We start from the raw sequence: 14,184 nt of genomic DNA on the forward strand, positions 1-14,184 counted from the left end.
TATGGCAGAGTCCTTTGTAATGGGTTGGAAGCATTCAACAACCTACTGGTTGCGCAATTCGCATTGTGTGACGCCTGGTTAGAGAATTGGCGTTGTGCGACGCTTGGTGCTTATTTTACCATTCTACCACGCTATATTGCATATGCTAATGTGGTTCCTTCCCGACATGAAGCCTGTATAGGACCTCTTTGCAAAGCAGTTTCAAGCACCGGCATGGCTCAGAGGTTGAGTACTGGGCTCCCACACAGAGGGCCCAGGTTCGAACCTCGTTCCATCCTGGAAATTTTTTCTTATTTCGAGCGATACTGGTTACGGACACCGGCGGCGGCGGCGGCGGCGGACAACTACGGCGCCAAAAACGGCCGGTGAAATGATCTCATAACAGCTTTCGCTGTAAAACGAAAGCCTATATGCCTCACTAAACACGAAATTTCACCATCGGCGGCTCGTGTCCTGCGGCGTAGGGGACGAGTGGTGCAAAACATCATCATCGAGTGATGACGTCACTATATTGCGTCATCATGACGTCACGGATAGCAAAAATTTATGACGTCATCATGACGTCAGAAATTCTGGCGCGATGTTGTGTGACGTAACGCCACATGATGCCGTGCTAGCGCCCTCCATGGATAAAAAAACTACAAGGGAGCATCACGTGAAAATTTTGAAGCCCAGCTATAAAAAAGGAAACAGCAGTATGCTGGGAATTGTGACCAGCGTATGGAGAACGAGAGGGGAGCGGCGTCTGAGGACGTTGGCTTGCGGACACTAGGCACGTACGCTCGCCAATTTTCGTTTTTGTTCATTAGCCCACCAATAAAGGAAATGAAACAGGACCATCACGGGAAATGAGGCATGAACGCGAGGAGAAAGCGGCTTCAGAGGAGGTTGTCTTGCGGACGCTAGGCGTGCTCCCTCCTATTTTGTTCTTCCCACAAAGAGCCCTCCTTTGGATTGCGAATAAAACCGGAAAGCGTGCGACCTCAAGAGAAGAAAATAAAGACAGCGCTCGTAGTGGCACGTGAAGCCACGGCTCATGTTCCCTGCTGGCTTCGATTCTGGTTCGCCCGTCTAGTTCCTTCGCCCATGTAGCATAAGCCTACACCGTCATCACAGGGCATCGTAGCTTGGTCAAAAGTGGGCCGATCACGGGGGCAGTGCAAAACCAGGCGAGGTGCCTCCGATCCTGGAGGCAGTGCGAAAACACGCTAGGCGCACAAAGTTTTCGTGGAGTGGAGGGGCAGGATAAATATATATAGAAGCCTGTATGGCCGGTCGTTCATGTAGGCTCCCTAATACATCAACTCAGAAGAAAAAGATGTCTTTCGCCTTCTAGTCGTCTTGGGTGAATGCACAACCGACTCTGTGATTTTTTAACCTCTATGAGGGTGGCATCGCATAGCAAGAGATCATAACCTTCACTGATCATGAAGAGAAGAGATCGGTTACGTATATATAATTAGGGTTGCATATTGTTACGGGGATATATATTTATCCTATGTATACACAGAATAAATTCAGCGGCTGTCAAGATGGCGCCCAGCTTGCAGGGTCTGTCGACGTCGTCGTCTTTTAGGAGCTTGCTCCTTTTACTTGGGGTGTTGTCTCTCATCCTTCCTGCCGTGTACGCTAGTTCTCATTGCTCAGAGCGGAGCACGCGCTCAAGTGCACGATTCAAGGGCGCATGCACCTCTCTCGGTGGAGCACGCCGAGAAGAAGAAGCCAAAAAAGCCAAGGAGGAGGAGGATACAACTTTATTAACGCCATGAAATGGGTCAGGTGAGGAGGGAGCGATGGGTTCCGGGAAGAGGAAGCCAATGGGCCCTCGGGCCGTTCTAGGTGGCCGAAAGTCCTTGCGCTTCGGCGACCCCATGGCCCAGCACACTATCCGGAGTTGGTCGTCCGGTCGTGAGCTGCGCAGAGCAGCCTCCCATCGCTCTTGTCTCTCAGCCCCCGCAAAGGGGGGATTTGGCTTGTTAGGACAATGACGGTATACGAGCCAAAGCCAAGGCAGCACTGGGCAGCACCTCGGAGGGCTCGCAATGCAGCAGCACTGTGGGCTCGCCGCCAAGACCTTGCGGTGAGAGCTCGCGAGGGCGAAGAGAGACGCTAGCGCCGACAGCAAGCACAAGTCACTACCAGCACCGAGGCGGCAGCAGCAGCGAGGGCTCGCGATGCCGAAGCTGAACGGGCTCGTCGACAAGCGGACACGGAGGTGGCACGCGCCCGCGAGGCCTCAGCGAAGAGGGCGAAAAGACAAGCGGACCCCGAGCTGAGAGCCCGCGAAGGAAAAGAAGCCATTATACTAAAAGGAAAACGTTCGCCCGAGCATATCTGATCCGTAAATAAGCTCTTGAACAAAATGTATATACTGCATCAATATCTAAACTTATGTACATGGTGCATCGATATGTAAACAGCAACTACAGTGATTTCATGCTGTGCTCCACTTGCAAGGACGCGTTAACATCGGGCAAGGTGCCCGTCATGTACGGAAGTATAAGTCGGGCCATGCGCTGCTTCGCATCCCCACATAGTTCCCTTTAGTAGGAGATGGTGTAATGCTTTTTTTTATAAAACGCCAACATTCCTCCTGAGGCATTCTCCTGTAAGGTATAGCTTTCCCGCTAGTCACAGCTTGTAATTCAGAGGATTTAAACATTTGCGTGGAGCCGCACCGGAAAGCACACCACACTATTTTTGGCTTATACGTGGGACATCATCTAATGGGCGTACACTAGTGCACCACATTATATTGACGTGCTTAAATTAAGGCCCACTTTATCCAGGATGAATGAATTCAGATAAATCGTTGATTTCACTAACAAATATCTCCCATTATTTATTCTCTTTGACACATCCTCGGCAATGCTGGACTCCATACAGTGTATGAACACTTATCTTCGTTAATCCCTTAAACCGTCTGCAAATGCTCCTGTTGATTTGCAAGTTCGAGTGGAATCTATCTCTCGCTAGCTATTTAGTACTGAGTACGCATTGCACCATCTCATCACATCTAATTCCAGAGTTGTGATGCGAAAATTGGTGAACATTGCACTAAGCCGCGCAAGGCTTGAAACAGCGAAACTGTACGATTCTGAAGACTAATCTGGTTGCTTCGAGGTTTTTTCTAGGCCTTAGCCAGGTGATGCAGGTTGTTTCTAGGTTGCTTCTAGGCTGTTGCTAGGCTTTAGCTAAGTGATGCTAGACTCTTAATGCGTTGATTCTCAGCCGGAACTCCAGAGCCAGAGACTCGCGTTGAAACCTAGCGTTCCTACCTCTCTCGCACGTCGTCGTTGGCGTAGGCCTTCCATCGCTTCGGGGGTGTTCACGTAGCCACCGTTGCTTTCCCATTACCTAGTATTCTCTCATTGTACGTACTAAGGGTCTTCGGCTCGTCGCCGTCGCTTCGCCGCCATTTGTTGTTGGCCTAACTGTTGCCTTCTTCATTTTTAGTAGACCGGTGGTGAGTAGTGGTATTTACCAAAATTCCTGTGGCACATACCCATTTATTATGATATTTTTTGCCTTCTTCATGTTTAGTGGACCAGTGGTGGGATTTACCCAATTTCTGTGCTACATGCCCATTTGTGATTATGATAGCTTTTTGGCTCGTCGGACAAGGAACGATTTGCTAAAGAGCGTCGCTGTTAAAAGCAGAAGGACGAAGCGCACACGACACGATCCAACCCCATTCTTTTGACCATCATCAACTATAGCCAAAGAACGCACGCTCAGAAGCCTGGCGTAATTTATCGTGACGTGAAGCGTTCGTCAAGGCCGCTCGTAACTTAAAGTTGCACGAGTTTGTAATTGTTTCACAAAATATGCTTCCATTAGATTTGGTCGCGGCATATTGTCACGCGGTTTTATGGTGAAGAAGAGTCCAGCAAGACTCGGAAATACGGAACCCTTTAGTGGGTGAACTTGTGCCCGGGAAATGAACGCTCAAAGTACAAGTAATTCACGTTGTACACTGATAGCGGCAAGAATAGTGTTCGGCCGTCGAATAATCTGATCAGCGGCAAGGCGCATCGCTATTTATTCATGTCGCATCGAAGAATCCAGCCTTATCGTTGGTGGCCGCGTTAGTCCCAGAATAAACTCCACTGTTCCCTTTGCACACTCAAAAGCTTATCAGAACAATCTAAAATAATCGGGAATGTTCGACAATCCAGTGCGGCCCGCCAGGCACGGTTACATACCGGGCCGGTTACATCAAAATAGAAAAGAAGCGCGCGTGGCAATAGCCTTAATGCGATTCCCTCGTTGCTTATAATATATTTAACCCTTTCAGCCCTGGATTTTTTTGTGCGTGTTTTTCCTAATAGTTATGACCTCAGAAGACCACAAACGAAAAATTGAGCCAGTGGTGCAAGTATTAATGGATTTACAGACATGATATCAAATTAGGTCATCAGGGCTCAGCGGTTGCGAAATGAGAAAAATGACATCTTTTTTCCTGCTATTCACTAGAGTACACAAAATGTTAACCACGTCTCATTTTTCAATGTGATACTCATTGAAACAGCTTCGGTACGTCGATCCGAAAATGGCGCTTACCCGCCTCAGCTGACCCGCCTCAGCGTCACCCATGACTTCGGTCCAACTTCTTCTTCTTTGCGGCTCCCAGCTCCGCAAGCATGTCACCATTTTGATGTCAATCGCGGCGGGGATGATTGAAGAAGTGTTCCCCCAAGAATCGGCAGTCTTGGTTTCATTTCCGAGGTGCTAGGGGAAGTGTTGTGTGATGGTGTCAATTGACGCCGCCAGGGCCGAAAGGGTTCATCTCAGACTACTGGTGAATGGCTGCTGGATAACAACACCTGCGCTCCATTATGTTTGTCTGACGTTCTCGGACTATTTCGCTTAGGTATTACTTGTTCAGTGCAAAAAGGTGCCATACAATAGGTTATTGTGATATTCGCTTGGGCTGAACTAATTCAGCTGCAGAACCCGCAGAATATGAAAATGTGTAATGTATATTCAAGGCTTTACCGATCAGGAACTTCTTTTTTTTTAATTCATTGCGGGGGCGCTAATATAAGGAAGCATTGCTGGAAAAACGACAGCGTTATCGTACATGTGTAAGAAGTATGGTCAATATTTGTAGGCTGGTTACTGCAGGATGCAGGATTTATAGCCTTATTACTTCAGTCGCTTTCTTTCTGTTTATAGCTGAAAACGACCTTTCCTTGTCGAGATATGCTAATACTATTCCTGTGCCAACCTGGTCAGGCAAGAATCCATGTGGTTCAAATCGTGGTGCTGGGCTCTATAGTAGTAACTGTATGACGTGGAATCAAGCACAGCAACATCAGCAGCAGCTACAGCGCGCTAGGGAACAAGAGCAACGACGACAAGAGCATCAACGACAAGAACAGCAGCGAAGGCAAGAACAACGACGACGAGAGGAACAGCGACGACAAGAAGAGCAGCGACGACAAGAACATCAACGAAGAGAACATCAACGAAGAGAAGAGCAGAATCTAGAAGAGCAGCGACGACAAGAACAGCAACGACGAGAACGGCAACGAGAAGAACAGCGACGACAAGAACAGCAACGACAGAATCGACAAAGACAACGGAGCTATAATAAAAAAACGTGGTTAAAGAAGTAAGAAAACTGATGCTTCAGCAACGCAGTACGTAAAATCTTGTTCCTTTATTCTTTGCCTCGATCATCACCGACACTTCCTAAACATGCTAGATGTGTTGTGGATAGTGACAGGTGCGCTTGTTTTTCTGGTGGCTGTGACCGCATGTGAATAGCTAAAACTAAAGATGCTGTCGTTTACCGCAGGCGACACCACAATATGGGAACCTTCAATGCATGTTTTAGAAATGTATGCTGCACTGTTTATATCGGACAGACGAGCCGCTGTACTAACACCCGTCGGAAAGAACATCGGAAGTCATTGGATATAACTAATTACTCACACGTAGCTGAACACTGCGAAATATGCCAATGCCATCCCGTGGGGCATGATACTGAGATTTTGTTTAGTCATTTATTAAACACGCGAAATCACCGAAGCCTTTCACGTCAAAAGATGTGCGGATAACTGCGTGAGCGAGCCATCGACAATTCTCACTGTCAAAGATTTCGCCTTTGTGAGCGCTGCTTCATCATTTTCTACTGATGCTGGGTATTGTAAAGATTTAATAATATTATTTTCCTTTTCAGATTTAGTGTAACAATGTGATTTTCGCCTTACATATATATATATATATATATATATTAAAGACGTTTATTGGCGGACACTCGGTGACGATGCACGAGAGCGACAGTCAAGGTGGGGGCCGACTCTCAGCAGGAGATGCGTTCTCTCCGAAAGAAGTCAAAAAGGGCGACCCACTAGGAGGTGCTGGAGAGGAACGACCCACTGCAGAGTTCCAAGGCTTCGCTAAAATATATATATTTAGAGTAGGCTCAGCGCGCGTGGTCCGCCGGAGCCCTCAGAGAAGACACAGAGCAGCAATCAACAGAAACATGTTTACTGTTCAAATGTCGGGCAAACCGTGAGCGTGCGTGGGCCCAAAGGCCCTCATCTCTGTCTTCTGTCTCTGCGCTACCAGCGCCTTCACACTAATCCCTCCCCCTGCGGCGGACATTAGGCAAGAAGCGTTATGAGATGCGAAGGAGCTTTTGCGCTGAGCTTTGTCCGTAGTTCCATTGGCGACCGTCCGCTTTCTAAAACCTACCATAGCCATCTGTAAGATATTGAGCGCGCGCTCGCGCCAAGGAGAAGTCTTCTTCGTCTTGTTCTTCGACCGCCTTGATGATGATACGTGCAGCGCTCTTTAGGGGCCCGGGCTGCCGTATGCTGTCCTAGCTTGGCGTAACGGAGACAAAACCACGTGTGCTGGCACGCACTAGTGCGTTCGGGCCTGTGTAAGGAGCTGGGTAAGACGCTGTGGCCTCTCCCCCTTACACTTTCTCAGAAATCACGTGATGGCGTCGGGGAACGAGAGTCTGCAGACGCGCGATGAACCCGCGTGGAGTGCTCCAACAAGAGTTCGGAACGAGTAACAGCAACAGCAACTACAGTGAAATGGTGTACTCCACGTGCAAGGACGCGTTAACATCAGGAGGAGGGCCCTGTGGAGCGTACCGTTTTGGTGGTACCGGCGGTGTATTTCCCGCACGCCACTGGTAGGCACAGGATGTGGGCTTCCTTTGCTGTGTAGGTGGCCTGGGGCTCAGATTGGTGGTGATCAGAGACGCCCGGAACTGTAGGTTGACGATCGGCGATAGCCGGTCGCGGCGTTGCGCAGCTATGGTGCGCGGCATTGGTACCGGTTCTGGTATGGGTGTGCCCGGGTGCCCACCGACATCCGGGGGGGTGGCGAGGGGGTGGGTGACGGATAGTGCTAGTGAACTGTCAACGCCCACAATCCATCTAGAGCACGCGCAAAGCATTGCCTAAAAGTGCTTGCGTGCAATGCTGTTAAATATACTTGAACTTCACATCGTGCAGCTCGCGTGTTGAGTGTGCCAGGAAAGTGGGTAACCAAGCGTCATATGGTTTCAGCTCGGAAACATGTACTGGTATTACTAGGCTTCCAGTTTCGGTGTACTTCAAACGAGCAGATAAGTTTCCAAGCTTACGTGAAACTTGAAATCAACCATCCCCTTTGGGTGCTAAGGACAATGAAAAACACTTAACTAAGTTGCTCAAAGAATGGCCACGGCGCCAGGATCATATTCAATGTTACGACGGTGGGCGTTGTACTGACGTGTTTGCTCAAGCCTAGCACTATCTAGTTGCTCATGATCAGCAGGTACGGCGTTTTCAAGACGCTTCTGCCGTGTTTCAGCGAAGGTACTGTTATACGGGCAAGACGAATGCGAAGGCACCAAGGTATGGCTTAATGGGAATGAAAGTTCCCTGCCGAAGTTGAGAAACGCTGGTGTATAATCCGTGAACCTATCTACCATGGTACGCGTCGAAAACGCCATTTCTGATAGGTTAACGTCCCACTGCGTATTGTCCATAATATGTGCCCTGGGCATAGCTTTTAGATTTCGAATGACAGGTTCCGTGATGTTACCTTGTGGGTGGTACGGCGATGTCGTTTTGTGTTTTATGCTCAACGCTGAACATTTCTGCGAACGTGCGGCTCGTGAAGTACACGTCATTGTAGACAAAGAATCACGCAGCGATTAAGATGGGACGAGATGAAGACACAGACACGGCACATTGCTGGTTAGCAAGTGCGATAAAAAACTGAAGCGCAAAGACACACTACGAAGAATATTCCAAACCCAATACGAATTGTTGGGGTTTAACGTCCCAAAACCACGATATGATTATGAGAGACGCAGTAGTGGAGGGCTCCAGAAATTTTGACCAGCTTGGGTTCTCTACCGTGTACCTAAATCTAACACACGGGCTTCTAGCATTTTCACCTCCATCGAAAATACGGCCGCCGCGGCCGGTATTCAATGCCGTGACCTTCGGGTCAATAGTCGAGCGCCATTACCATGCACTAGACCACCGTGGCAGCGAACTCCATACACAACGCGAAGTTATTACGTAAGAGGTATAACTCAGCTCACTTTGTAAAGTGGTCGGTAACTACTACCAAGAAACGATTTCCCCGTGGTGTAAGGGGAGCAAAACCCAGTACATCGCAGGTACTTTGACTAAGTACTAGCTCCATCAAGCCGCGCGGTAGACTGACGCGTCGTTTTACTCGGTGGCAAACTAAGCAACGTCGTGCACTACGTAAAATGCCCGTCCGCATTGCTGGTCAGGTAGCAGTCTGCCATATCTTGTAAGTCTTGCTGGCAGGCTGTGACCGGCTAATGGACGAATGAAATCCTTCTGGAGACTCATTAGAATGAGCACGCGAAAGGGAGAATTACCGTCATCCTCATCAGCACGGTTGCCAGGTCGAAAAGGCGAAAAATAGTCAGAAAATTCGAAAAACTAGCTGAAAAGTAGCCAACTTTAGTTAGCTAAATGCAGCCATAAGTAGCCACGCAGATGTGAAAGCCACTTATATAATTTTATTTAAATGACAATTCCCCTTAACTTGCAATTGTGGATTAAAGCTGCGTTTGGCAATGGGTGTTCTGCAAAATGATGCCCCACGCAATACTTCTAGCTGTCTCCCGGCCACGTATCCAAAAACATTTTTAGTGCGCGATAGCAATTATATGGACACTCTCGGACACACACACACACACACACACACACACACACACACACACACACACACACACACACACACACACACACACACACACACACACACACACATATATATATATATATATATATATATATATATATATATATATATATATATATATACTAAAATAATTCTGCAAAATACTTTCCGACGGGCGGCTTCCAATGGCCGACCCCTCGCTCCGCAGCGCTAGACGGCTAGGTTACGGAGCGAACGTAACGAAGAGCTATTTATATACACCTTTTACCGCTGATGGTACGCAGATCTCGGGGGCATTTCAGCGCGTTCTCTGCACCAGCGAGATGGCGCGACGAGTGCGCTTTAGAGGTCGTTGCCCCGCTCGTTGCGATGCGCTCGCTCAGCTAACTATGCTTTGCCCTATAGGCTTCCCAAGCAACGCTTAGCGGCGCTGCTGCTCTTGACAGGCAGCGCCATCTCTGGCAGAAAAAGAGAAACTGGGGCGTGATCAGCGAGCGCTTTCCCTTCTCGCCACCGCGTTGCCGCTCGCTTCCGTGCACGTGCAGAGCTCTCGCGGTGCACTTGCGGCGTCTCACAATGTACCGCGTGCAGTGCGGCTTCAAAAGGATCTTAAAGCTTGACTGGCACTTCCGCAAAGCGAACTTGATAAAATGAGGAAAGCTCGTCAATCACGTTAACGGTGAAGAGCAGACGATCGACGACAACCACGCCCGACTCAAAGCGAAATGCATTTCCCAAGTCGCGATTACACCGTGTAGGACGTATACCTCGAGGTAAGTCTCGTTCTGTCACGTTAAAGATGAATAATGGTCCACATGCACTCCGAAATGAAGCCGTACACGCTATCGATGTTATGCGGTGTGGACTACGAATCATATGATTGTTGTTTTGATATGGCATGCTTACAGTAGCAGCCGTGTACTTTCGTGAACAAACGTTTGCGGCGTGCGAAAGAAAGATTATACGGCCATGGCACTGCTTCCTGAGAAGGTTAGAGTCAAGTCCTCCGTGCAGCTGGAGGATCACCCGCCGATTAAGACGCGAGGCAGCTAGCTGAGCTTCAACCACTGTGAAGCAAGATGAACTGCTCGCCTCGTTTTTTCGGCTCTCGCGTCATGCTTGCAGTCTCTTTTTATGATACCGACTTGACAGGCGTATAAAACCTGTTGCGTGAACGCGGCTAGAAAATCGCACAAAGTCAGAAGGTGATTAATTCAAGGTTGCAATTGCAAAGCATGTATGAAGTGCCAGTTATATTTAGCGGCTTAAATATATATCACCCCAATAAAGTGACAAAAACAAAGCAAACCTGCAGAACGATGTCAAAGCTTGCTGAAAATGCACAGACGTCCGTTCCGGCGTGATAAAGCAGCCTTCCCGACGCGTGAAATGCAGGCGCCGAACTTCTGACAAGGTGCGGAGTTCAGTTGAATTCAACCAACCGCGCAACGCTAACGGTATAACGCGAATGTGAACGTTCAACAACGACGGGTAGGTCTCACGAGCACGTGGAATCAAAACACAAAGTTGCTTCACCTACAACCGTAACTGGACTTTAACAATGCGAGAAGACAGCGAGTAGTCATTACTGTAGTCGTTGCGTGCATGCGCCCCGTTACTTTCCGATTCAGGTAGTCGGAACGAACGAAAGCGATGAACTCAGACAGCCAAAATAGAAGGCGAGACAGCGCGGTCAGCTATCCACGCTTGCCGCCTTTATTTCTCGTGCGACACGCCCGGGAACCGATACAGTTTAACACGTGAATCGTGTGCCTTGTCTGCACTGTTGTGGCTGGCCACTAAACCGCAATACTTCGGACCACGCTTGCGCTTCCGCGGGGTCGCTTCTGCCATCGTGGAAATGCGCAGCTTGGCACAGCAAGCCTCTCGGTTCAACGTGCCGAGCTGACGGCCCCACAGTTACCCGCACCGAGAGAAGAACGCGAGCGCACGTGCGCTTCCGCTACCGTGAAAGGGGCTGAGTCGGCCGCGCGACGGCACGGCCGGGCTAGACCGCACGCGCGCGCTCGCGCGCGTGCGGTCTAGCCCGGCCGTGGCGACGGTTCAGTGTTTTCCGACAGAGCCGCAGCGCGGCTGGCGCGGCGCTGTCGTCGCGCCGCAAACTTGAGCTTGGGTTCCCTATACAGGGCGTAGTCGCACGCGCGTGCGCGCTTATCTCGTGATGGGCGCAGTATGTTCGTCTTGTGCTTTCACAGGAAAGCTTGCGTTGCAAACACAGAGTGCACGAATGTCACTTCGCACGCTGCAGCGGCCTAGTTTGCGAAAAGACAGCGCTGCCCAAATACAAATTAACAACTGTGACAGCTGTGAGTTCGCGCTCGACCAGTAAATACCTGTACATTCGTTTCGTGTGTCCTTCGTGCTTGAGCAGCGCCCTTTAAGTGTCCAGCTGTGAACGATGTTAGCTCGCGCTCATCCTGTGTGTGTTCTTTTCGTGCACAGTTTGTGCTTGAGCAGCGTACTGCACGTTTCGAGCTGATTGCCGTTCTTCGCGTGACAGTGCATTTCTTTGCTATCGCATTCATTGCTTCGACATTGCGGCGAAACTGACGTGTTTTTTTTTTTGTGTACGCGAAGCCTGCTTCACTGGCAGATTATAAACGTGTAGTTTTTTTTATATTTATGGTCTGATCGCCACCAGTGACCCTAATAATTGTTGGGTTTAACATGCCAAAACCACTTTATGATTATGAGGGACTCCGAAGTGGAGAGCTGCGGGAATTTCGACCACCTCAGATTCTCTAACGTGCACCTAAATCTAAGTACACGGGCGTCAAGGATTTCCGCCTTCATCGAAAATGCTGTGGTCGCGGCCGGGGTTTGATCCCGCGACCTTCGGGTCAGCAGGCGAGCCCATCCTTGAGTCTTAGGCCCGTATTCACAAACGAAACTTAACCTGAACTTATGACTTAAGTATCCGATCGGTGCTGAACGCGTTTCACAGAGCAATCTTTGTACTTAAGGTAAAAAATCAGCACTTAACTAACGGAAAGTAAGGTAGAGCTACTACCTACCTTAAGGGTTACTTTCGCTGTTTTCTTGTCAATAAAAATGGCCAACTACTGCGGCAATCTCGCCGACTTCGCGGATTTTGTTGGCCGTGTGGAGGAAATTGCACAGCATGAAGCATGTCGTTACACGCCGCCGTTAAGCCCATTTCTCAGGGATCGGCAGAATCCCATAGAGGCGTAAACGACGCGGGATTCCTGTCGCGGTACCGCTTTTCCAAGCGAGCTGTACTAAGCCTGTGTGCTACCGCTGCAACAAACTCGGTCACCGCGTTCTGCCACTGCATTCCGACTACATGCGTGAAATACATTTGAGAGGTGAGGTTCTTTTGCTTGCTTCATTAAACAGTTTAGTCAGGCGTCCGCAGGAGCTCGGCAGACGCAGGCTTTCATTAGAAATGGCTGGCAGCGCGCGTCCGTAGAGCTGCTGCGGGCGCCCAACCACATGTACTGGAAGCCTGCGTCTGCAGAGCAGCTGTGGCAATAGGCACCGTACACTGGCCAGAGGGAGCTGCGTTCCTCGTACTGGCCCGTCCCAAGTCCGCTGACATTGGCCGTTAGGGGCACGCAGAAAGTAGACGCGCTCACGCGTCCCTCGTGTAGCCCGGCCACAATCCGCGCACTCGCGCAGGGAGGGAGACGCGCGCATCGCGTTCAATTTTGACGGACCCCGTCTCATTATTGCTTTTTTTATCCGCTAGGCTTTGCACTCTGGCGCTGCAGTCGCACTGGAAAACTCGACTGTACGGTGCCTTATGACTGGCTGTGGAAGTCCGAATAGACTGTTAACGGAGCAAGTTAAAGAGGCTCACCTAATAAAAATTTTTATTATTGTTGGTTTCTTTCATATAGTAACACACCCATTATTAAGAAAAAAAGGGAACGCACATGGGCGCTCTGAAAATAAGAGAAGTTGGAGAAATGCAACAAACGCTGAAAAGCAGAAAAAAATACAAGGAGCGAAATGCACATATCCTAGAACACCAGCGTCGACAACGACGGCGATACTCCCCGCCCCACTCTCGGCTAGGTGTTAAAGAAGCGCATGAGTGGCGCCGCCTGCAGACAAATACAAATCCGCATCTGCGTTTAAAACATGCCATTCACCCAACCGCATACGCGGGTGCTTGCCCGTGATGTGGAGGATAGCCAACTCTTTCTCACATTACGTGGGAATGTGAATTAAGGCCCCCAAAAATTCGCTCGCCTCAGATTCCGGCGCAAAAATTCAGGACGGAGCAGTGGGAGACCCTGCTCGCCAGCGAGGAAAAGGAGGCCCAAGTGGCTCTCCTGGACCAGGCGCGGCGGGCTGCTGAGGCCAGTGGAGCCCTAGACTAGGGACCCCACCCACCTGCTTCTCAAACTCCTCTTCTTTTTGAATAAACGTTTTTCAATTCAATTCACGTAAGGCGACGAAAGAACCGCTCGTATTGCACGCGATATGTCACCGCAGCAACAAACACACTTGTAGACGATAAAATGAGCGCGAGTTGTAACGGTCACTTTATAGCGACTGCCGCTGAGCGGCTGCTTGCTGTGGCCAGCCTAAGGCTGGAAAACCGACAAAAGCGAGAAGTTCTCAGCAAACCAATGCATTCTGGAGAAGTTCTCAGCAAACCACTGCATTCATTTGCTTGAACGCAGACGTGAAGGTTTGCACGTGCTCAAGTAAGCTGTCTCAGTCTTCCCCGACGTCAACGACACCTCCCCCTCCCCTTTCGGGCTTCCTCCTCACTGACGTTCTGGGTTGGATTCGTCGGGGCGTGGCGCGTGAAATATGCGTTGCAATGGTATTCCCCAGTTGGACTTCTCGACCAACGAGTGTACTGTGTGAATCATTGCCTCATTTCTGGAGGCCGAACGCCGGGACGGCCAGTCACAGGATAGGCGGCAGCTGCGGACACCAGTTTCGAGGTCCTCAGTGCTGGCAGACTCTTCATATCTCTCATCATGCATCTATGTAAATAAACATCTG

Source organism: Rhipicephalus sanguineus, chromosome 9 (genome assembly GCF_013339695.2).
Source record: "Rhipicephalus sanguineus isolate Rsan-2018 chromosome 9, BIME_Rsan_1.4, whole genome shotgun sequence".
In the NCBI taxonomy this organism is placed as follows: Eukaryota; Metazoa; Arthropoda; class Arachnida; order Ixodida; family Ixodidae; genus Rhipicephalus; species Rhipicephalus sanguineus.